Genomic DNA, 25,958 nt, shown 5'->3' with positions numbered 1-25,958 from the left:
AGGAGTGTTATATCATATCTAACAGGCTCTAATAATGTTAAAAAATGTATTTAGAAGTTGTAAACAGTTGTTTTAGTGCATTTAGAAGGTTGCAAAAAGATGTTTTAAGCTCTAACTATGAAAATATTCTCTTTATAAATAAGGTACACTACTTCACTTATCACGGTCAGGTCTGGAACAAATTATCCGTGATAAATGAGGGATTACTGTACCACTTGGCTACAACCAATGGAGGCGCTGAATCAACCTCAGCTAGGTGTGGTCTATTGACATCTGCAAGTATCCACACATTCTCCTGAGTCCAACATGGGCATGCTCAGGCCATCGAGCAATCGATCGCAACTGGACTGTTCAGGTTGTCTTGGAAGACATTTCGCATTCTTCATCAGTTCATGAAGAAGGTGGGACACACACCAGTCAGACTAGATAGGACAGCTCTCGTCTGAGAGCCTGGGGTTAGATCCAATCTATTTATCCTCTAAAGGAGGAGGCAGGTCCAGACAGGAATGGTTGGCTGTTGAGTGGCGTCAAAAATCTGGGAACTCAACCAATGAGAAACGACACAGTACAATAAACAAGGCATAGCCACCTTGTTTTCAGAGGTGTCTATGACCGTCATTACATCTCAATGGGATGCTAACGTTGGTGATACCAAACAAACGACCGTCGTTGGCGGGCAGAGGCCCTTCTCCATTGTATGACCACTAAAGAGCCAACCACTCCTGTCTGGACCTGCCTCCTCCTTTAGAGGATAAATAGATTGGCTCTTCCACCAGACTCTCAGACTAGAGCTGTCCTATCTAGTCTCACTGGTGTGTGTCCCACCTTTGAGTCTTTGAGCATGAACTACACTAGAGCTGTCCTATCTAGTCTCACTGGTGTGTGTCCCACCTTTGAGTCTTTGAGCATGAACTACACTAGAGCTGTCCTATCTAGTCTTGCTCGGATGAGAGGCGAAACGACAAAAGACCTGAAGAGCCCAGTTGCGATCGACTGAATGGCCTGAGAATGACAATATTCACAGGCAACACGGGCATGGAAACAGGAGTTCACAACATTCCGAGAAAGATTCTATTGACCAGCATGCCATCATCCACAAACCATAAGCTATTATTAATTTAATTTATTATATTAAAAATGCTTTTACTCTAAAAACCCCTGCTTCCTCACATTGGTAGGATCGCACTAGAATTATTAACAAATTGCAGACAGCCTCTATCCTCAATAGTTCCCCCTTGGCTGGCTTTTGCAAATGATCCGTGTAGTCAAGATATTGGGGCTTGTTTTGCTTCACAAGAAGGCAAAAGTAATTAATTTCTTTTTGGTGCCATTTGAAAAACAACTGTCATGGACTAGAAAATTGCTTTCGTTTGGTAATCCATCTCAATAAACAGTGAAGTTAATTAGATTTCACAGAGCTGCTGTGTCATTGTTGTCTAATTGGAAGTTGAATTTATTCATTGCATTTCACACCTACACTGTGCTGACTGTCGATCACCTGACATACACTCGGGAGAAAAAAAAAAAGTCTCCGCCAGACATTAATTCCATAAAAAATGTCATATTTTTAAACGTTCTGCCATGATCATATCATGTTACACAAGGCATTTGGATTATGGATTAAAAACTTTGAGGACGTGCAACATACTGTGCATTAAAAGTGAATCTGACCATGACTCATGTGGCTTTTGATTTTGCTAACTGACAATATACAGTAAATATATCACACATGGGCAGGTGTGGAGCCAGTTGGTTGGCATAGAAAAAAGACTGCCTGAGAAGACACAGTAGTGTGTAATAAAAGGGCAGGAAAGGAGATAATTGGCTGACAAAACAGACAGAAATTGAGTTGATGTTGACACAGATGGAAGACGGCTAGGCGACAAAGCCGTGGCACAAGAGTGTTCAACACAAAGACGGGTAAGGATTCGGGGGGTTCACACAGAAAGACAAAGGCTGGGTGACAAATTACAGGTAACACAGGGGCAGGCAAGAAGGCGTCACAAATAGAAAGTATCACAAAATTAAAAAAAAAATTAAAAAGAAGAAATTATGTACTCTTAAAGTTGTATAATGTTAGAATATAAAATATCACATAAATCAGTGTCAAATGGGCAATTATTTGCTAAGCCCGTCCATGTTTTGTTTTATTGCAGCCATGTTTTTCAGCTAATTTTAGTCAAATTTTACAGACACGTGCTTTTCAGTCCCCTAAAGGTGAGTCATTTTGTGATGATTCGGCTAAAGCAGGGGTTTGCTACCCGCGAGTCCAAAGCCGCATGCGGCTCTTCAGCCTCCTTGTTGTGGCTCCCTTCGCCGAGCGTGGTGATTTTTTTTTTTTTTTTAACACCGAAGTAGCGAAAATGTGCATTTTTTTTTAAAGAATGTGAAATATCCGACTCACCGCAAGTATGTGAATGCATCTAGACTGCGTTCTGACTGCTGAATGGATGAGCAAGGGAAGGTGAGGTAGGCAAGTGTATGCAGTCAGTGAGTCACACAGGAGACAAAAAAGATGAGGCAGTTTTGAGTTGAGTCTGAAGCAAGTTACTGCGCGGTAAAATAAAACTATGTCATTAACGACAGTATGGCAATATGTTATATAATAAGAAGCGTGCTCTAGCTATGTGCACGGAGTTCGTGACACGCTAATCGCCGAGGAGTCGCGTGCCACAGGTGCTGACTGTGCACTGACCGCTTGTGACTGTTCTCAATCAGAGCGGACCTCTCAGCAGCAACCGTAGAACAATACATGCTTTCACTTTTAAGTCTCCAAATACCAGAACTCCCAACGACGCCAGGGAAAGTACCCTGTACTGTAAAGTAAAAAATAAACAGGAAATTATTCCGAAAATGAAAGAATGCCTCTCTTTGCAAAGACAGTCAAGGACAGGACCAATAGAATGGTAACTGATGACAATTCAGCGCACGTGTAAAGAGTGTTTAGCAGTGACTGACCACTTTCATCCATGGTACAACATGAGGAACCATACCTTCTGTAGCAAAATGACCTTCATGCATGACAATGCACCAGCTCATGATGCAAAGAATACCCACCTCTCTGTCATTGAGCGTTAGTGCATAAAAGGAGAGAAACTCATGGTTTGGCCCCTTTTCTTCCCCTGACCTCAACCCAACTGAGAACCTATGGAGCATCATCAATTTAAAAAAATCGATGAGAGTGGGAGGCAGATCACAACAAAACAGCAGCTTTAGGAGGCTATTCTGACATCTTGCAAAGAAATTCAAGCAGAAACGCTCCAAAAGCTCACTAGTTTAATGTAAGAATTGTGAAGGTTAGATGAAAGAAGCAATCTTATGTTACCATGTATGACCTGTTCAGTGTTCATGATTGAAATAGCTTTTGCTTTCAGTAAATATGACCTCCTTATGCTGCAAATTCAACAAATGACCATTTTCGGTTCTTAATTACCAGTGAAATGCTATGAAACTCTGTTGTGCATAATGATGTGGAATAGTGCATTCTAAGCTTTTATTTTTGAAAAAATAACTGTTATCATTGGGAGGCTGGTTCAGTAACATTCAGATTGTACTCTAAAGGTTGATGACTTCAAAATTCTGATGACTGTAATTTATATTGACTATTTAGCAAAATCAGAGAAAAATGTCATTTGAATAATAATTTGGAACACGGTGTACCTTGCCATTGCCTACTTGGTGTACATTGGTTTTGTTTTTTATGCATTTAGGTCCAAAAAAGCAACTCCAAACTATGCTCTTATGGGGGAGTACAGTGTTAAGACTGAAAAAAAAAACCAACATAGGCACAATCAAGCACATTTTACCGCATAAGAACTCGAAGACTTGCACCAGGGGAAGGGGAAAGACGAGTGGAGGAGTTCCAGTGCAGGCCGGCAGCCAGCAACAGCCGTCGCAACCATACCAGGCACATGCCATGGACCCTGCCTGCCCTGCCACTCCCCCCAGTGCTGTAGTGCAGTGCAGTGATGAAGGTTTTCCCCCTTGAACCGACACACACATTGCATCTGCTCCGTTAACACAAAAGGCTGCCAACATGGTGGCTGACTCAGCTAGATGGCAAAAATCTTCATTGTGCTAATTACATCCATCCTGTCTCTTAAAGACTTTTATCTCGCTCACATCTTCATGCCCATCTTATCTGTCCTTATCGGCAGATTCCATCTCAAGGTGATTGCTGTCTGCCACTCAGTTAAAAGGACCACAATTGTCTGAGTGTGCAAAAAGAGCATTTTATTTCATCCCATTCAGTCGAACTTGCCCAAAGTCAGGCTTTTACATTTGTCTTTTTGTTTGTTTTGTTGAAAAGTGAGCATCTTGATTATTTTTTCCCATGTGTGGTTTTCTCAATGGATCCAAAATGTGATATTGTGACTGCAGGCTATGATCTCGACAGGCCCACACAATAAAGTCGAAGGTAATGTAGAAACCCAGCTGGCTTGTTCAAACACCAGACAATTGGTTTTGTTTTGAGAATAAAATGTTTGATTCAGCGCCTCTACCAGCTGCGTGCAGGTCTTTTTTTTTATCGTGTTTATGCTCTTTTGCAATTCTGGAGTTCCTCATGGATTTCTGCTTTCAGCTGTGTGAAAGGGGCGTCCAGACCATTTGGATGAGGCAACTGTGTTGACCCTTTAGTGAGCCTCCATTTCGGATAGCTGTATACATGAGACAAGCAAGAAAGCTGCTGCCAAGGATTTCCTGTTTGCAGTGGCAGGCAGTGCATTTGGTACCTGGGCCTTCAGTAGGGACTTAACCGACTTAATCCACCTCTTAATACCACCACTTACACGTCGCAATTATACAAAGCATCAATAATATACAAAGGTAAGGATGTTGGATAATATCGTCCGACTGGTAATATTGGCCAACATTGGAACGTCAATGACAAAGCAGATCGACATCGCCTTTTCTGCCGATATGGATATTGGCGAGCAAGTGAGACCTCATCAAACTACATCGTGCTCCACAAAACAGCATGCTTTCTAGCTCAGTGTGTCCGCGATCTGGAATTATTTCCACGCTCCGCCTTTGGTTTGTAAATATGCATCTTGCAATTATTTATGCGAGGAGGCGGTAATACTTCTCATGGATCTATCACTTGGAGCCACACGCAGTGCTACAGCAAAATAATGATAATTGACCGGTGGTAGTAAAATAAAGTACCCAACTACACCCACTTTATAATTTCACTGATTGCATTAGTCCAGAGTTTCATACTTTGCACTTCACTTTGTTTTTATACGGATGTTTGTGCCACGTAGAAATGTGCAGCTTTCCAAATGTATTGGTCATAATTTTGATGACCAATGTTAAAAAACATGGCACATTTTTATAACTTGTATTGCATATTGCAGTGGTGTTTATGTGTGAAATGCATCACAGTAACAGAATCATAATGTGTTCATTACATGACATTAGTTTGAGAAAAGAGCTGTCCACTTGCAATCACTATGATTTAAGTCTGCATATTCATTTGATACCAAATTGAAAGGGAACGTTTAACAAACATGATAAAGCAGTATCCAAAGTACAAAAATAGAGACAAGCAGCGATAAAGCCTCATTTTCAGGGGAATCCCCACTCTCACATCCTGACACGCACATACATTGATAGGTTTTCACAGTGCAGGGATTGGAACACCAATATAAATTAAATCTTCAAGATTTAACACTCTTAATGCTCAAATAATCATCAAACTTACAGTACATGCTTGTTCATAAAACTCACACAGCGCAATGAAGAACTTCATGTTGTCTCTTTCTTTCTGCTCTGACTGTGAGGCGTTTAGGGGCACTCGTAATTGTGAGTGTTACGCATTTTTCATTTTTATTCACGTACCACTTATGACAATTGGTGTACCCCTGCGGGTACTTTTCCCACTTTGGGAACCTAGGATTTAGAACATTTTTATGCTTGAAAATGCTTAATTTAGGCCAACAATAAGTAACATTTGCTGAAATGTGCAATTTTTGGACTAATAATATGTCTTAGTCAACCATGAAACAGCAATCATTAATTAATTAATTACCGGTAATTTTTGAAAAACCATTCGAGCCGCACGGTGGCCTAGTGGTTAGAATGTTGGCCACACAGTCAGGAGATCTGGAAGGTCTGGGTTTGAATCTCCGTTGTTGTTCTCCCCGTGCGTGGGTTTTCTCCGGGTTCGTCCAACATTCCAAAAACATGCATGTTAGGTTCATTGGTGACTCTAAATTGTCCATAGGTATGAATGTGAGTGTGAATGGTTGTTTTTGTCTATATGTGCCCTGCCATTGGCTAGCAACCAGTCCAGGGTGTACCCCACCTCTTGCTCGAAGTCACCTGGGATAGGCTCCAGCATACCCGCGAGCCTAGTAAGGATAAGCAGCAAAGAAAAAACATTTGAACTGCAATGGAGCGAGGGACGACTGTATTGAATATCAGTGAGAAAGCCAATAACCACAAAATTACAAGGCGTGTCATTAGAGAGGTCTTTTGTGTATTGGGGTTGAACGCCATTATTACTACATTAATACATTGTCACTGATACCCCTGAGTTACATTTCTGCTAGTAACTTCACGCGTTAAGCAAATTTGCCGTTCAGCCAAATGTAACAAGCGTCAGGAAACTCTAAACCGCTACACTACAACATCACCTGGAGAAGATCAGAATCAATATTTATCTAATAATCTAATGACAAAAACATAAAAAGCCACCAGAGTATGCTTCTTAGAGGCTGTAATCTGGATGTACTGCTCGTAAGCGCTGGTATAAAAGTGACAAACACACCCTTTCCCGGGATGAGACAAGCTAGCTAGTTCCAGGGTTGGCCGATATCTCCGTACAATGTCTAGCTTTTCTGGAAAAGCCCGGCTTGAGAATGGATTTTTACAATGTCCGACACCATGTCAGTTTTCTCCTCCTCCTTCATCAGTCACGGACTATTCCGCTTGTCCAACTTGGCTTTGTTTTGCTCTGATCAACCAATCAGAGGACGGAAAATGCTGGCTTACTGTGGGCCAAGTAGCTTGGCTCTGTAAGGCGAATCTGAAATCTGATTGGTTAAAGAAATAGCTCCACTGCTCATAGTGTTTAAGTGGCATCTGCCAGCATAACTGATTCTGAAGGCCCAGGACAGATTACATTGGCATGGCCATACATAAAGCTGAAATCTGATTAGACAAAAAAATCTAACATACACTACTAGAAGCAGTGCTGCTGAGAGACACCCTACAAAATGAAGATAATGGATCGTTGCGAATAAATGAATATAATTAAACAAATACAATTTCATGAAAGAAATACTACATTTTAAGTGTGAATATAAGTTAGTGCTTCTGATGTTTCGGCCAGCAGAGCAGGCTTTCCTGTTTCTGACAGCACACCACTGCCTGCTTGTAGGTGACCTGTCATCACCATGGCAGCATAAACACCTCTTTACTTTGATGGAAATATTTTTGAAACACAGAACAGAAGAAAAAAAAAACCTAGCTTTGAATCACATGAATCATTTCCATTATGACAGAACAAAGGGGGTTGATCTCATCTTTTTAATGAAACCTTGAATTATTTTGTACCCAGATCAATGAAGAGATTTTTTTTTTTTTTTATAAAATGGAAAGTCAAATACAGGTGCATATTTTTTTTATCTGCTGCTGCAATGCAAACACAATGACTGTTTCTAATGCCAATTACCCAGTCATGTAACATTGTACAAACAGGGCTTGAAGTTTATCACCAAATTGGCGCTGCTTTGTCATTTTAGCACACTAGAATAGCCCAGAGCAGGAGGACCGTGAACTGCATTTATTACATCAGGTGTGTGTGAGTGACAGAAAGAAAAGCTCTTACTAGCTTGGGGACAGGTCACTTGGATTGCATGTATAAATCACTAGACCCTGAATATGAGGCTTTTCCTTTTCAGACTTTTTTCTGGGGGTGGGGGGGCAAAATAATGCCTTAGATGGTGGGGAAAATAAGTTTTTGATCCCCTGCTGGTTGTATAAGTTTACCCCCTTAGAGACAGAATGTAAAAAAAAAAACATCCAGAAGAAATAACATTCAGATGTTCATTTGCCAAATTATATCCTGGCCTGTATGTGTGTCGTCTTCAGCAGGGGGACCTCGCATGCTCTTAAGGATTTCAGTCCATTACAGCCAAGTGTGTGAGTAATGCTTTTCTCAAATCCTCCCCTGTAATTCTCAGTCGGTCCCTAACCTTTCTCAGAATCATCTTTACCCCACTTAGTAGCTCCTTGGTGTTGCCCGTGGTAATGGAGAGGTTTGAATGGAAGAGACTGTTTCTGACATATCAGGAGTAGGGTTGCGTCGATTACAATTTTCTGGCTGATGACCGATCTTTAAAAAGTCTGACATGGCGATTATGATTTTGGCTAATACCGATATTTTTTTTAATAACTGAAAGCTTACACCAATGTTCCAATCGTATTTTGTTGAAAAATATTGAACAATACCCGTGAAACGATACAAATTTGTTTCAATTGCACATGAGGTAGTTCTCCCAAAAATAAACGAGAAGTTTGGAAAATTGCTGGCCAAGCTAATAAATTACATCAGTTCCTTTAATCTGTCATTTTTCACATTTTAAAATCAAACAAAACTTGAGCAACAGGTTACACTGAATACCTGATTTGAGCCTCTTACCAAAAATAAAGTACACAGAGATGGAAAACCAATGCTATGAACTTAATCATCTTCGTTCTGGATTTTCAATATCTTTGTAAGGGGGTGAATTGTTTTGTTTATTGCAATCTACCAGTTGTTATTTCATTTAAACGTGATTTTCAAAAAGTATTTTTGTCTTTGATTTGGTCTTTGAAAACGATTTTTCCGAACGTCTTGAAAAAGAGGCATTCATTTAGGCTTGGGATCATCTTCTATTAGGGTCAATATGATAAATAAACTTTGAACACCCCAAAACATTCAACTCTAAGAAGTATTTTCCCTGAGCATGTGTACCATTAAGTGTGTCCATTCACAGTAGACTTCCACCAGCTGTTGAAGCCATCCTGCAAGTTGCACTCGTCCTCTGGCCAACACAGATGTCCACATACTGTCAATTGCAGAAATGCATAGCATAGCAAATGACAAAGAATTAACTTTATCGTGGTGAACAAATGATTGGATGGATTGTGACATGTAATGCAGTTTGATGAACAGGGTCTGTATATTGCTGGACTTCAGCAGTCACAGGGGAGCACTTGAACCATGTGTTTACACGTCCCTGCCAAAGCAAGATCAGCTCAATGGTCACTTTTATGGAGTAATGCTTGACACTGGCTCTAGTCACTAGTGGCCCATTTCCACAGGCAGAAGCAGGTATTACCAGATATTATTTCTATTAAGTGAATCCAAGTATGAGCAATATACATAAACCATCAATTGATCAGGCAGCTTTGTTATAACCAACACATAACAAAAACAGTAAAACATTAAAGTCCATTTCAAACATAATAAAGTGTGTACAAATGGGTTCCTCTTAAATATAGCTAGATGATGTCAGTGCAGGAATGCTTGACACGTGTAAATGTAAAGATTCCTTTAGAATGTATAGAATGGAACCTAAAATGCTCATTTCATTTGGGAAGGTAAAGGTCCTGTGCTTCTGCTTTAAAGCATTTTGACTGCATAGAACCAAGTAAAAAATAGTGCTGTGTGTCAGCACACAGTGGCTCATAATAAAGTGCAGTGCTATTTTATTAACCGGCTGGAGATGTGGGTACAGTACATAGTGGATGGAAAATATTGAATATAACATATATATATGTATATATAATAAAAAAGGGTCAATATAATAAAAAAGTATGAGTTTGGACTTTCTAGGGTGAAGTTTTAATCCAAAAAAGCTATAATTTGTCTATGAACAAGAACAGCTGCTACATACACTTGAACAGACACTACAGTGGAGCCCTGAATGCCCCAAAGGGAGCAATGCCTTCTGGGAAAGTGATTGATGTATCTAAAGAGAATGATTCGCAGATTTAAAACATTCATATCAAATGCACTGTCATGTGCTGTGTATATAAGAAACACACATTCACATTGGAGTCGTAGCCTTTGAAACCTGCTGGGTTTGTTTTTCCGAAACATACATTTCATCAGTGCCTGTTCCTTCTTTCCTATTAAACAAGCATTTCCCCATGACAGTATGCCTGCAGAGCCAACAGAAGAAAACAGCAGTTTGATGGTGCTCCCGCATGTATTCAGGTAAGCTGCGTATGGAAGGCTGGTGGGGGTTTTTTACATGTTCTTTTTAAAATGGGAAACTAAATATGTTAACTAAATGATGTATTGTATCAGCGGAAAGCATGCCTTTTCGTTACATTAAAAAAGGTGTGCTTTTGCAAGTAACTCCTGCTTTTACTGTTTGTCTTGAATGATATAGCTATATATTCCTACGTCTTCTTCTACGTTTGTTTGCAGGAATAAACTTTATATGCTTATTATCCAACTTCTTCATATTTGATTTAATTAATAGATTTAAAATAAGAACAACAAAACATTTTTTTTTGCTTTTGTTTAAAAAACTAAACATGAAAAGAGATGTTATCCATTTTTTTTATCTTGGTTTCAAATGGAAAAACAAATGAACATTTTTAGCCTATTAGTGACTTACCTCAATAGACAGTTTTTGCCGCGAAAACACCGCATACAGCCGTTTTCAGGAGTCTGACTGACTTGGTGTGACTTAGTGTTTTGTTGGTGTCTTGTTGTTTGTTGGCCCTGGTCCAAAGGATCATTTGACATAGAGTGACCGACTGCCTTGTTTTTCCTGGAAATGTTTTCATATCCTTTTTAAGAAAGTGATGAAAATATCCTGGTTTTTACTGTTTTCACTGTTTTCAAAGTTAAGATTCACTCCTGGTGGCGAGAATTTACATTTTGCACTGTTGGATCTTTAGGAGGTTCTCAGTAGAGCTTCAAAATGCGAAAAGAAGAAATGGGAGGGAGACAAACAAATTTGAGTCAGCAAAACAACCATGAAACTGAAATAGGCTGTTCATCCTCTGATCTAAAGTTTAAGACTGTAGCCCAAAAAAAAAAAAAAAAACACTGTAAAATAGAAATGACATGTTTGAAAAAGGACTCAGTAATGAGTAGCTGTGCCATTCCTGTTGATCACCTCAAAAATTGGCTTGGTCATGCTTGATGCCAGTGTTTCCAGCAGGCTAGTGGGAATGTTGCTCCAGGTGGTGAAGATGGCTTCACGGAGGACATCCACTCTCTGGAACTGATGTCCATTTTTGTAAACTTCCCTTGCCATCCTTCCCCAAAAGTTATTAATTTGACTTAGATCAAGGGAACACACAGAATGGTTCAAAACAATGAGGTTATTCCACATGAAGACGTTCTTTGTCAGGCGGGCGTTGTGAACTGCAGCATTGTCCTGTAGGAAACTTACCACACAGACGAGGACCTTCAGATATGAGGGATGCTCCCTGCAACATCTCCACATAGCCAGCCGTTTGACGCTTCTGCACCACCTGAAGCTCCATTGTTCCATTGAAGAGAAAAAGCACCGCAGATATGTAGCAACTTCCATGGTTCTCTTGATAATAATCAAAATCACTTAAGTTCTTACATGAATAGCTATAGCATAGCACTCTACTCTTATGAGCTATTTTTGTTGTTATATTTGTTCAAACAAGTACCTTTAGTTGTATCAGGCATTAAAATGAACACGAAACTGGAGAAACAAAGGTGATCTAATAATTTTTCCCATGACTGCATATACTGTAGCCCCTCCATTTATGAGCATAGTGAAATGCGAAGTGCTTGTAGAGGCTGGAATGTGTTAAAGACTCCAAGGTCAAGTTCAGTAGACAAGGCTGCTTTATCAGCTGTTCCAAAGGCAGCACACATCAGCTGATTACCAAATGTTTCCTCGCGGGCGTTCTGACGCGCTTCTGCAAAAGTCTGTCAGCAAATATCACACATGGTTGCCAATTGAAGCAGCTATAGCCTGCCTGTTCCTGATGCTTTTGCTGCGTGTCACGATGCAAACTACCTCACCTCCCCGCAGCAATTCAACAATAATCAACAATTATTTGATTATTGGGAATAATTCTGATGGCATGAACTACTTTGCTGCAACAATTAGTAGTGCTGTCCATTAGTTCTGCAGGCCAAAGCTAGTCTGTCTATATCCATGAAGAGCTCCACAGTGGCCCAATTCCTAATGATAGCATTAATCTGTTCAATAAGACATTGGCATGGAAATGGAAGTTCAGAACATTCAGGGAGTTGCTCTAATCAATTATTTCATCAATTAACTGGTCAGTAACAGGTCGACAAGTACATTTAAAAAGGCTGTGTTCTTTCTTTTGGTGGATTTTTCACAGGATGAGGTCATTGTGATGAAAGTTCAGTCTAATGCCAGAGTACCAGCTCTCTACTCGGTTGCTTGGAAACCTCACGGTGCTCTGTGATAAAATAGCATAACCGTTTATAAAACCACCATGTCATCCATGCACCTTAAATCATAAGTGAGATTTGCTCATGGCGCAACTCATGAGTGGACTTCTTCATTTGAATTGATCTGGTTTCTTCTGTGGGCAGCCGTTTAGCCATCATGATCGTGTGCGTGTATTCATGTTCGTCATCGTGTTCAGCAACATGAAATCATACAATAGCACCCTGCCCAAGAAAACTGATGATTTGATGTGCTTAATTTATTCCTGGTGGCATTGATTATGTAAACACAACAACTCAGCATAACATTCTCAAGTCATAGTATCAATGTGACTTCACTGTTTCCTTTTATTCTTTCCTTTCCTTGTGTAGAGTGCAAAACACAGACACGAGGGGGTTAGCGCATTAAATTAAAACTCAAATGGAACTCTGCATCTTTGCCAACAACACAGCAGTCAAACAAAACTGTTCCAAAAAAGGAACATAAAAACAAGCATTGTGGGAATGGCTTTGGTTGTCAAAGTGGGGCAAAATTATCATTGAAACGGCAGTTGTTTTGAATGATAGAAATGTTGTAAACGTGGCCCCGCAGTGACGGCCAGAAGATATTTAATCATTAATATGAAAGTCAATGTCTAATTGCAATGAAGTAGATATTGACGTGAGACCAAACAAAAACCCAGACAAAATATTGGACGCAAATGAATAACTCTGCAACATTCAGTGTAAATAACAGGCATAAAATGCTGCTTGTAGAAAGAAATAACAAACAAGGAATGAGAGCCTCGGCAGTTTATTGACTGGGTGGTGCTTCAGTCTGGTGCAAAAAGAGTCTGCATGCATACTAATGACTCTTACAGACTGGGACGCAATCCAGTAATAATGTTTTGGTTGCTTTAGCACTTAGTCACCATTGGACGATGGTCTGTCCTTTATAATTGTACCACACATCAGTCTAACTGGGCACCTAGCCACATGTCTGCAAGTACTCCATTATCACAGTCAAATTATGGCAGCACCACCACTGTCATTATCTTGCTGACTGTGTTGGACACTGGATATTGACAGCTAAGAAAGCCCTACCCCTTCACTGACTCTTTGTAAAACCCAGACCACTTTGCTTTTCCTTGTTTTGTATATTTTTACTTTCTATTTTATTTATTGCTAGTTTAATTTAAAAAAAAAAAAACTGACCTAATACTGACTATTTACGTTGCATCAGTATACCACCCCCCCAAAATAGCCTGATTTGAATAAACTTTCTGAAAACTGGGCTTTTCTGCTGTGACCATGTAGTAACAGGCACATTCATGATAACATGTAATACTTACAGTATTTTGCGTATTTTGGCCATTTTAAGCATTGCCAGAACTTCAAAGCACTCGGCGCATTGATTTCACATTGCAATATAGAAACGAACGCCTACACCTAGCGTTAACGTTTCCAAACTCTGAAATAAAAACACAGCAGCAGTGGTGTCAACTCCAATATATATCCTTAGCTTTTTTGTAGTGGCCTGAGGCGTTGTGAGTTTGACCTCTGAGGGCGAGTCTGTGGCGAAGCTAGTTGCTAGCTGGCTAGTAGTTAGCCGGTGTGCTATGGCTAGTGTCAATGCGCCAGTGACGTTGTTCGATCGGCGTAACAATGTTACTTTACGTAATGAATTAGGTGATCAGGGGCTCTATTACAAGCCATCCAAATGCTTTTAAATTTGATTCAAACTTGTTCTGGTAAGGTCAAATGACTACATATTGCTGCTCTAAATATCTGTCAGACTTTTAAAAGCGCATTAAAATCAAATCAGCCTCCCAAAGCAAGCAGGAAGGAATGAAGATAGAAAGTAGTGTTTAAATTTCCGCCGCACGACCTATTAAAGTATGTGAGATAACCCATAATGTATTACAAGTCATCATTATTCAAACATTAACTATTATCCACTAAGGAGCTTAATTTTCATATATACTTATAAGCAAAAAGAGCCGTGATTCACATAATTTATAACCACAGAGGATGAGACAATAAAATCTCTATTAAGTGGGCTTTTCAGAAATGAAATTAGTTTGCATGCAATTATGTCTCGCCGCTAATTCTTGACGCACAGGCCCTGAGCAGGAAGAAGGCGACGGTCTTTTAACACCCACAGTGTTAAAAGATATTAGCATGTGTAAACACTCATGCATGATTGAGTGTCATTGTTCTTGTTAGTACCCTGTCATTGCCGTCTAATGTACATTGCATGTGTGAGTGCTTGTGATGTTTTTAAGATTGCCAGAGAGACATCCACCCACGCCTTTAAAAAAGGCCCCTGTGGGTTTAACACCACATGATAACATCCCTTCAAGCACATATGTCATCAAATGTATGAAGCTGATGCTATTTTTTGTGGATTTGTGTACACGTGCAACTTGTTTGTGTAACTGTAGACACACGGGCTTGTGTGACAGTCAAAGGTGACAGCCCACGCAACAATTATAGGCGCTAGAAGAGTGTGCAGCAGATGTAATTGTGATATCTTTGAAGGAGCTTTTAATAGAGGTGCGGGGACAGATGGCATGCATTCATTACAGCGTGACAGGTTAACACATCTGGAAAGCTCCTTTTTATATCAGCCCGTCCTAATCAAACTTCCAAGGGCTTAATTATTCAACAGTTTGATATCTCACAAGACTATCCATATGTTCAGTTCAAACCTGTTGAATGGGAATCTTTCTTTTTGAACAGGGGTCTCAAACTCATGGGCCGCCATTGACCCACAGGACCATATTTTGACCATATTTGAAGTGAAGTATTCGTCTGGTTCGTTATATATCTAGTATAGCGATCTTGAGATGGTCACAAGAGATGGTCAGATGCACAGTAAGCTTGTCATACAGTGAGATGAACTGACAGAACTCTACCTACATTCAGGGTGCAAACATAAAAATGACAGTCCAACATGTAACTGGTTATGCTGGGGCAACTATACTACTACTAGGGAATAATAAACAACAACTACATTAACTCTACCGGTGCTGCTCAATCAATTAGAATATGACCAAAAAGTTGATTTATTTCAGTAATTTCATTCAAAAGTGACCTATCTGTCATTTTGACATACACTGGTTTTATATCTAAAACTTTATTCTCTCATTCTGTTCACCTCGTGTTAATATAGTGCAAGGTTGTATATTGATGGGGGCCTTTGAGGCTGCCTTTCCTGCTTTTTTTGTGTGAAAAGAATGTGATGCCCCTGGCTATTTTGGCCTTAGTCCCACAAATTGCTAAGTCCGCCACTGCTTGTATATTATGTACATTCATTACACACAGACTGATATATTTCAAATGTTTATTTCTTTTAATTTTGATGATTATAACCGAAAACTAATGAAAATCCCAAATTCAGTATGTCAGAAAATGTGAATATTTCTCATGATCAATTTAAAAAAAAAAGATTGGCATGCGTGGCACGGAGTCGATCAGTCTGTGGCTCTCCTCATGTGTTTTGAGATCTCAGGTTGCTCTGAGAGCGGCCTTCAGCTCTTCTACTTTGTTGCGTCTGGCGAATCACATTTTCCTCTTGACAATACCCCATAGATTTTCTATGAGGTTGAGGTCAGGCGAGTTTGCTGGCCAATTAAAGACAGGGATACCATGGTCCTTAAACCAGGTACTGCTAGTTTTGACACTGTGTGCAGGTGCCAAGTCCTGTTGGAAAATGAAATCTGCATCTCCATAACGTTGGTCAGCAGCGGGAGGCATGAAGTGCTCTAAAACGTCCTGGTAGATGGCTGCACTGACCTTGGACCTCACAAAACACAGTGGACCGTCACCACCAGATGACATGGCACCCCAAACCATCACATCACTTTGGAAATCAAGGTCCCAGAGTCCGGAGGAAGAAAGGAGAGGCACAGAATCCATGTTGCTTGAGGTCCAGTGTAAAGTTTCCACAGTCGGTGATGGTTTGGGGTGCCAACGAAGATTCAAACCCTGTGTGGTCAGCATGCTAACCACTCAAGTCAGTCAAGGAAGTTTTGTCAAATGCCCTTATTAACTAGAGTAGCGTTAAAGCGACAAAAACATCTTGGTCAGCCATTGTTGTTGCGGTGATAGTGGTGATGTGGCACTCACACGTGCCCACACTTCATGAGACATACAGTATGACCATTTTCATTGTTTCCACAGAAACAATTTGTTTTCAAATGTTTTTATGTAGACAAATGACCAAAGTAGCCATGTGTGTTTCTATTTTAGCTGAAAACTGTGTTCTATCGTAGTTTGTTAGCATATTACTCGTAACAGCCCAGACTTGCACAAAAAATGTATTTATTTTCAATTGACTGGGGGCCAGCACATGCTTGCATGACAGTTCTAATGCAGTCCCCAACCGTGATCCCTCAATCGGGCAGCTGAAATATAAAAAAAAAACACCATTCTGTCATGAAATACACTTATGAAACCTCCAGAAATGTATGCGATTTGGCCCCATTCTCTGAGCACCCCCCCTTTGCTCCAATTTCTTTTTCAGAAGAGATTGAAAAGTCTCTTAGCGTTTTCCGTTTCATTTCTACGGCTGTCACAGATCTTTGCGGTGGAAGAAAGACGAGGAGATGCTTAGAAGTGTACGTGTAGATCAAACACTTTATAATGTCGTCCAATGAAGCTGGAAATTCCAAACGTCATTAACCGCAATGACACGCCGCCAAATCACCATCAGCTTTTAAGGAAATCAGGCGTGCGTTTTGAGACGGCTAGTCGGGGGTTGTGGCGGAGGAGATATTAAAGAAATTAAGTGACAGAGGGAAAAGAGAAAGGGAGCGAATGAAGATGGGAGGAGGAGGCTCTAGATAAGATGAGAAGATGAGAAATAATTGCTTCTCTTATAGAAAAGTGGGGTAATGCATGGAATAGAGGTGGGGGGTGCGGTGAGGGGGTATATTAGAGTCACACTCCAGCTTTTAAAGGTCACCTGTGATGTCAATGCACTGTGTAGTGAGCACACAAACACACTCACCGCCAAGGGGGCAATTTTTAACTGGCATGGCTGGTTTTCCCTTCCCGTATTAACCCATCATTGGCCACATTGTTAATTCGTTGGATCAAGCAGTGGTTTACACCACCTATAGGCTATCTACACGGCGCGACGGGACCCCAGCTGACCAGGTACTTTAAATTGCAAAGCAGCAAGTTAGCTAGATTCATACATTTGCGATATGTCCTCTACTCATTTTCAGCTGTAGGTGTCGCACGCCACAGATTGATTCTCTTCTTGATTAGTTGACATGTGGTAACACATTACTGCCACCCACAGGACTTAAGTAGAAATGCTCAGCCCAAATAGACAGCGTGGGCACTTAAATCACTTGCTCTGACTTCCAGTTCCTGAAGATTTATTCATGCAGTATGAGCTGGAATAAAATTGATAAAACAGTGCAATATATGACCCGCAGGCTGGGAACCCACCCTCCATGCACACACACACACACACACACACACACACACCCCCACACACTGAAGCCGTCAAAGAAAAACTGAAAGGGCAGAAGATTGCTGCTGGTAACCACTGCAGAATGTTCCGCGGGGGGCCGTTTAAAAAATGAATTGTCGTTCTGAGGCACTGGAGAGGTTTGACCTTGTCCACCTCGAGCATACTGTCAAGAGCTGTAGACTGGATGAGGTCGGCACAGAACATCTTGCGCTGTAATACAACCCCGACAGCAATAGATTCACTTGTACTAACACGCTTCCTTATATGCACACAGACAGGAAAAGACAATCACAAATTGTCAGCAGCAAAAAGATATGACAGGTAATAATCCTTACCAGACATGACGGGCCTCACGCATTGGACAAAATATTCATATCAGGAAAAGTCATCGTCAATCTTGCAGCAAACACACGTTCTCCAATGAATGCCCAATCAGTCGCCCACCTGCAATCACACACAGACAAACACATGCGCACGTGCACGCACACATGTCCCAATGGGGCCAATGGTGCTGCATTTGTCTTGTAGTAGAGCCCGTGGCTCTTACCAATTAGCAGAGCAGAAGAAAGAGATTTGAAACATGATGACACCATAGTGTTTTTCTCCCACAAGCCACAGAGGGCCCCCATAGCACCAATCACAAGTGATCAGATCACATCAAAGTGCCAGCGTAGACCACATGACACATACACAAGGGGTGCACGCACACATACACACACTAACCTCTCATACAGAGTACAGTGATGCATACATGTAATGTGAAACATTTACAGTACACTGGATCCACTTGCAGCAATGCAGCAGTCGGCTATATAATGCAAATGTCTAAATGCTGGGTGGTGATATTGGTGGGCAGCATGTGTGGTTAGCATGTCTGCCTTACAGCTAAGGATGCATACAGAAACTCATATCATAATAGCACTGGTGCAGACGTAACCAGACTGAAAAACCAAGGAGCTAATGGTGCCTCATTCATTAATGCAGACTTTAGGCACCTGTAACAACTACTTGAAGGTTATATTGTGCAGGTAGCGTCTTGTAAGCATGAGGAATCACAGACCACACCAACACACAACACAACTCTTCCTCATTATCCACCAATCACACTGACGGCATTCACAAACACCGGGATTCTGAACTTCAACATTACGACACAAGCAGGTCGCCAGAACGGTGCACAGACAATCAATTTCTGCTTGAATTGTGTAGAATATACAATATATGCACTTAAACAACGGAATTTGTGCACTTTCCAAACTGCTGGATGTCATGAGCAGCTGCCAAGAGCACTAGCTTTTGAACGCACTGCAAGCTACTCCAACGCACAATTGTTATTTTTGTCGTCAGCTATTGATAGCGTTTTGGCTACTAACATTAGCTATCACTGACTGTGTAGCTTATCGTAGCGACACCATGACTGTAAATTGCCGATCACTTCTCTGAGAGTGCTTTCATGTGTATGTACGCGCTACGGATATCGACTTGAATAACAGACAGCGGTGAGCGTCCAATCATCTAATCCGGGCACCAATATGTTATATATATGTCAATATGTCGGGCTCATATTTTTTTGGCTGAAAAAAATATCTTGTGCTGGTGACTTAAGTGAATAAAACACGTATTTGTTGGCGGGAAAAACGTTATGACAGCAGTGTATTGATACGTATTCACAGTATAAAAAATGTAAGAAATCATGATCATTCCATAGCATGGCCTCATGACATTATTGATACCTACGTTTTAAGAAAGACCAGGATCATTTCATACATTTGCGATGTGTCCTCTACTCATTTTCATCTGCCTGTTTTGGGCATTTGGGTGTTCCTGGCATATCTCTGAAGCGCCCATGCACGTGTGTACAAAAAAGTTACCGTTATGATCATCACCACTGCATCAATGTTGTTGGTGTTCTGCAGATCTTGTAGGCTCTTCCACTTGCACTTCATCCTTCCAAAGTCCTGCAACCACCCTCCCACGGCTGATCCTGGCGTTCCGCAGCTCGTCAGCCTCAGTGAGAGCCCCATTGTCATGCTTAGGAGTGATGACAAAAGGGAATGCCTGCCCAATGTAGGCACTGTCTCCCAGCAAGCTGTTGTCAATCATCTTCTCCAGCCATGTTGTGAAGAATTTGCATTGGACTCGGCTGTGACGTCATTTCCAGCTCCGACTTCCGAGGCATAACTATTTATATCGTATATTTACGTACATACATGCACACACACGACGCTCACTTTCCGCACTTGTCTTCCCCACAGTTTTGCTGTCCCATCCATCTCATTACAAATGCATGCAATGTCTGTCCCGCTGATATTTAGTATTTTATTCTCTATTGCATCACACAAGTGCATGCTCGCACATGTCACTTACCTTCATCATCATGTGACATGTTGCATAAGCTCTCAAAAGATTGTGTTATAGTGGAATCGTTTATCATTTATAAACTATTTATGCATTATTAAATTATTACATAAATGGACCGAGATTAACCTTTTAGCATTTCTGGATTTTTGGGGGGGTTGAATTGCCAAAAAGTCATACCAAAATTCAGTCCACGTGTTACTGATGTTCCTTGTTTCCTTTGTTTGGGAATCCAGTAATAACGTAGTAACGGTATTGTGCGAACGTCTTAGGCCACCGTTAGGCTTGTTGTTTTAGCAATACTTTATTGACCATAGCAAGCTACAAATTCCCTCATGAGAGACTGACCTCCTCCAAGGCCGAATTGTGAACAAAATGGGGGAAAAAACAATTGTTTGGTGTTGTTTGCTGCAAGTCATTGCTGTGAAAAATATAATGAGAACAAGAAAATGAAGTTCTTTAAAATTAAGACCTTGCACAGTACTGTATGATCCTTGTTAGAACACAGTAAGCTATCTGTGTAAACATAGTTACTCCGGGTTAAAGGTTTATTTATCTAAAATGACCAAAAAAGCTTGCCTTTACAAAACATTCAGTTTGTCCATTCATGATGATTGTGTTCAAAGTTGTTGCGCTGTCAGACCATCCTCCAACTCTGTTGCCGTGGGTTACTTTTTGTGATTTCCTCACAGATGCAGATCGCTCAGTGGCTTTGCAGGATCTGTGTGTCGGCTGGCTTTCATCCCGTCTCAGTGGGAATACCCCGGCAAAATAAAGGCTACAGATTTTTCCCTCAGCCTGTCTGACCTTGTAAAGCGCACCATATGAGATCTGTTCACATGTTAACGGGCTCTTGTTGAACTTGTGAACCGTGTGTGCAAGTGTGCATGTGCATGAAGTGCCCTGAGGTGTGTGCGTGCTGTAGTTGGGGGGGAGGTTCACAATAAAACCACTTAGCGGAAGGAAATATAACCTGGATCTCAAGTCATTACCACTCTGTTGTTTTTGTCAACCTCCTATATGATTCCGGACACGGAGGCTTTCCATTCATCAATTTTTCATGCCTCTTGTGTAGTTTTCATGCAGGGAAGGCTGCATTCTAAGACTTCTCCTTCCCTTTCTCCACTAAAAATAAGATGCCTTTAATATCCTCCATTTTACCTGCAAACCTCCATCAACTCATCTCCCCTCTCAGTGCCTCAGGAGAGGTGCATATAAGTGTGTAAGAAGGTGTATGAGCTTGTAGTTGTGTGCCCCAATGTGTGAGTGTGTGTGTGTGTTTCAGTGTCTAGTATGTAGGAAAAACAACTCATCTCCTTACTCATCTCCTCCCGGAACAAATGCTTCCTGAGTGATTTTTTTTTTGTGTTCTGAGGCACTATCTCCCCTCCAACAATAGTGTGCCCTTTTAAAGACACCCTGCTGAACACAGACGCACACACACACACACACACACACAAAATCCGAACTGAAACATCTGCACTGGCCGTCTGCTTGCCCCAGTTAAGAGGGCGAGATGCTCACCGCTCCCCTCAGCATGTAGAGGAGGTAAAAACATTGGTGTCATCTCAAGAATGACATTAGAAGAGTAATGGAGGAGAAGAAAGGCACGACATTTCATAACAGGCATTGCATTAGAGAGTGAGTGTGTGTGTGTGTGTGTGTGTGTGTGTGTGTGTGTGTGTGTGTGGTGACTTTCAAGACAGATGACCATATGCTATCTCCTTGTCTGTGTTTTTCTGGATGCACACGTTTCTTACGGCATTACCTTATAGTTTGTCTGCTTTCACAAGTATGGTCATAAATATAACAACAAATAATGTTAAGTTTTATTAAGCTTTTTTAATACAGTCAAACCTGTCTTTGCGACCACCTTTATAGAACGGCCACCTGCCTATAGCAGCCACTGAAAAATGGGAACAGGACGTGCTCCCAGCGACGCTACAATAAAAAAAAAACATACGCTAGCATGCATGCGGCAGCGGGAGCAAAACTGAGTTCGGTTGTACTTAATTGAAGTATTTTAGAATGTACTCACGTTATTTTTCATCAATCCTCATCCACAAATCCATCAAAGTCCTCATCTTCTGTATTCGACACAAAAAAAGCCGTCTTCTTTTCCGTTCGCTACTAGTCTGTTAACTTGTCAGTGTTATTCAGCTCCGAAGCAAAGAAGGAAACTTCTCCTGTTGCTTCTGCCAACTTTATTTATTGAACGCGGCCACCAGACAGCAGCTCAGAACACACACACATCTCTCAGCATCGTCTCTCCTTCCTGCTTGCCCACAAGGCAAAGGTTAAACAAGCCCCACTACATAGCTGTCCAGCCAATGCCTGTAAGAAATGATACCGTTTATTTCCTGGTGTGCACTGGTCAATACTGTAATGCCGCTTGTTGTGGGGAAGGAGAGACTCACGTCGCCGATGCACTTTAATGGCTTTATTAACAGCGGAGAACACTGCACGACTTTACATCCACGCCAACATAAACACACTTTCCAACTCTCTCCAAACTCACAGCTAGCACTGAGCCTAGCTCTCCTGCTCGGGACGCCCACCGTCACTTCCCGTCACTTCCTGATGAACTAAAGCTGTAAAAAGTAAAATATTAAAAACAAGCATAAGACATTACTAGCACAGCTTTGTTCTGTGGGTCGTGGATATATTCTATCAGTTATTATTAAGCCTCTAGCTTCCTTTTAGTAAGTAAAAACCTTGGCTATGATTGCACTACATCGTCATGTAGACCTACAAAGTACACTTGGAAGAACAAGAGGTGAATAAATGTATTGCAAGTGATGTGAAACTGATGAGGGGTAGGATTAAATAAGCTTTGCTTCTTCCTACTCCTTTTTGGACATGCAAAATTGTGAATTGTACGATGTTATGTGCTACTGTTTGACTCATGCATGTTCAGGATTAAAACCATGAACCATGATAATAACAAGCCTAGCAGTGCTGTACAACTTTTATCCGCAGTCCGCAGTGCCCTCTACTGGTCAACATTATTATTATTATTTTCCCTTTTTTTTCTTTTTTTTCCTCTACTGGTCAACATTCAAACTGGACGCCAACCTGTCTATAGAGGCCACCTGTCTATAGCGGCCACTTTTGCAGACTCCCTCTAGTGGCCGCTATAGACAAGTTTGACTGTATAATTATAAGAGGTGTCCTATTAGTGGTATTTAAGAAATCCATAATTATTTAGGGTGACCAGATGGCGTATTTTCCCTGCACATGACCTACAAAAACACCTAGCTAGGATTTTAAAATCATCCAGGTCATCAATTCTTCAAGCGTGCCGTGGCTCGGGTTTCAATTTAAGCCTGCACGGTGTCACTGTAGCACTGCAAAAGCTAGGCAAGATGAAATATCTGAAATCAAGTTTAAAGACACTTAATTTCGACTAACGGTATATTTTTTCATACTAGGTTAGACCGATTTGCATTACTTAAGTAAGGTGTGCTAATATCTGAGATATAAATGCACTTAAAGTAGGTTCAATTATTTGCTAACAGAACAAGAAACCTTAACTTCACCCACTTCACTTGAAACAAGTTAACAGTGTTTTGGTGTGTAAAATGTTCTTGTTGTGTTGACAGATTATTTCTGCTGATTTCAAAAAGTACCGTGAAGACACAATTTTTTTTCCCCTAGAAAAGAGTCTGAAAAAGATGGGACATCTTCTATTCGAGTTCTGGAGATTTATACAGGCAGGACCAACAGGTGGCGCCAAACAACCGCTTCCCAAGTGAGCTTTTCTTCCTGTCACTGACGCACACCAGTGCACCAGTAACCTGTGGCAAAACAGCCAGAAAAAGATGTCTCAAAGTAAAAGTTAGCAAACAACGGAGGGGTTATGATGCTAATTTTAAGCTATATATGTAGTATATGAAAACATAATAAAAAAAAAAAATACTACTCTAGGTCCCCAACTTACGAACACAATTGGTTCCAGACGACAGTTCGCAAGTCGATTTGTTCGTAAGTCCAACAAAAGGTAATATTACCAATGTACTACATGTACGTGTATACATATACAGTATATGTGTATGTATGTAAATATGAGTTTGGATGCAGTAGTAATATTAAACGAGGATAATTAATGAAAAAAACAATAATAATAAAAGTGATATAATAATACGTAGTGATAAATGTTATTTACCTGTGAAGAGGAGTGGTCGAGCATACGTCGTTGTGGTAGTGGTGGAGGAGGAGGAGTTATTGAAAAAAGTAAAAATCATTGTCGTCGTTAGACTCTTCTAAAAGAGGTAGTTCAGGGGGAAACTACTGAGGTGGAAGGAATTGGCGACAAAGGTGCAGACGAAGGTGGAGGCATTGGTGGCGAGTCACTTGGTGACGACGGTGCAGGAGTAGCAGATCTACGTTTGAAGAAGCTTTCAATGGAAGTTTGTATGGTCTTCCTTTTCTTCTCCTCGTAGATGGTATGGTAGCACTGTAGCGCGAACAAATTCAAATGACAAAATATCGCAATTTTCAACATAATAATATAGAGAAAATATAGAACAGTCAGCTTGCGTTCGTATCTCCGAATGTTCGCAAGTCGGACGTTCATAAGTAGAGAACCTAGTGTACTTAGTTTTTTGGAGAAATATTTCCGGTTCTTGAAAAGGATGGGTTTTCTTACATTTAATCAACATGGTATGCAGTCATCCCTTGCAATGTTGTGGTTTGATTACTGCTCCCTTGCTTTTATCACAATTTTTCCAAAATTAATTAGTTCATAAATGATCATTGTTGTGGTTGAATATGGCCTATTGTTAATAAAGAAAATATGCATATTTAATCAAATTGTACTTATTCTTGGCCTAAATTGAGCATTTTCAAGCATAAAAATGTCTAAATGAACTAACTAAATGAAGTACAATACAAACACAAGGCAGAAGAAGCATTGTAATTGTGAATCTAGTACTACTACTATGTGAATCTAGTAGTACAAACACATTTACTGTGATACTGCTCGAGCAGGAGTTTTATTTACGTCTCGTATGGCTTATTTACTCTTAGTCTGTGTATTATATTGGGTAATACGAGTGTAAAGCCATTTAAAGCCGCAAGTAAGTACATTGTCCAGAAAAAAAGAACAAGGAACTGCTAACGTGAGAGTCTGGGTTATATTATATTTTGTCTAATATGTCTTATTTTCTATATGTGCCCTGCGGGTTTTAGTGTCCACATTATATATATTTAAAGACAAACCTTTTTTTTACCTTTTTTGCTCTATTTTTCCCATTTTTGTTGGGTTTTTCGGTTTAATTCTATTTCAACAATGTGCCGTGGGCCAACAAAAAACAAGCTGCGGGCTGCAAATGGACCCCATGCCGCACTTTGGCAACTCCTGGTGTAATGTAACAAGAAAAAGTTGAAATGTTAACACCAACAACACTAATAATTTGTATTATACTTATTAGATTAATATATATATTATACTTTATATTTATATTTTATATCTTTCTTTAAACATATATTTTCAATATGCAACTGTTGGTGGAAAAAGTTTGGACAGCCCTGTTTTACAGTGAGTGAGGTGTTATGTGTTTAAGATGTACAGTCTGTGATCCAGGCCGCCAAAGTGCCCTGCAGTGTATTGCTACTGAGGCGGGAAAGATAGGTTCGCTCCACGGGTTACACCTTGTCTCTTCTTGTCAGTGCATGCAGGTGACATCGGGTAATGGATCCCTACCATCCAAACCCCCA

This window comes from Dunckerocampus dactyliophorus, chromosome 6, assembly GCF_027744805.1.
Source record: "Dunckerocampus dactyliophorus isolate RoL2022-P2 chromosome 6, RoL_Ddac_1.1, whole genome shotgun sequence".
NCBI lineage: Eukaryota > Metazoa > Chordata > Actinopteri > Syngnathiformes > Syngnathidae > Dunckerocampus > Dunckerocampus dactyliophorus.
This window is presented reverse-complemented; position numbering follows the sequence as displayed.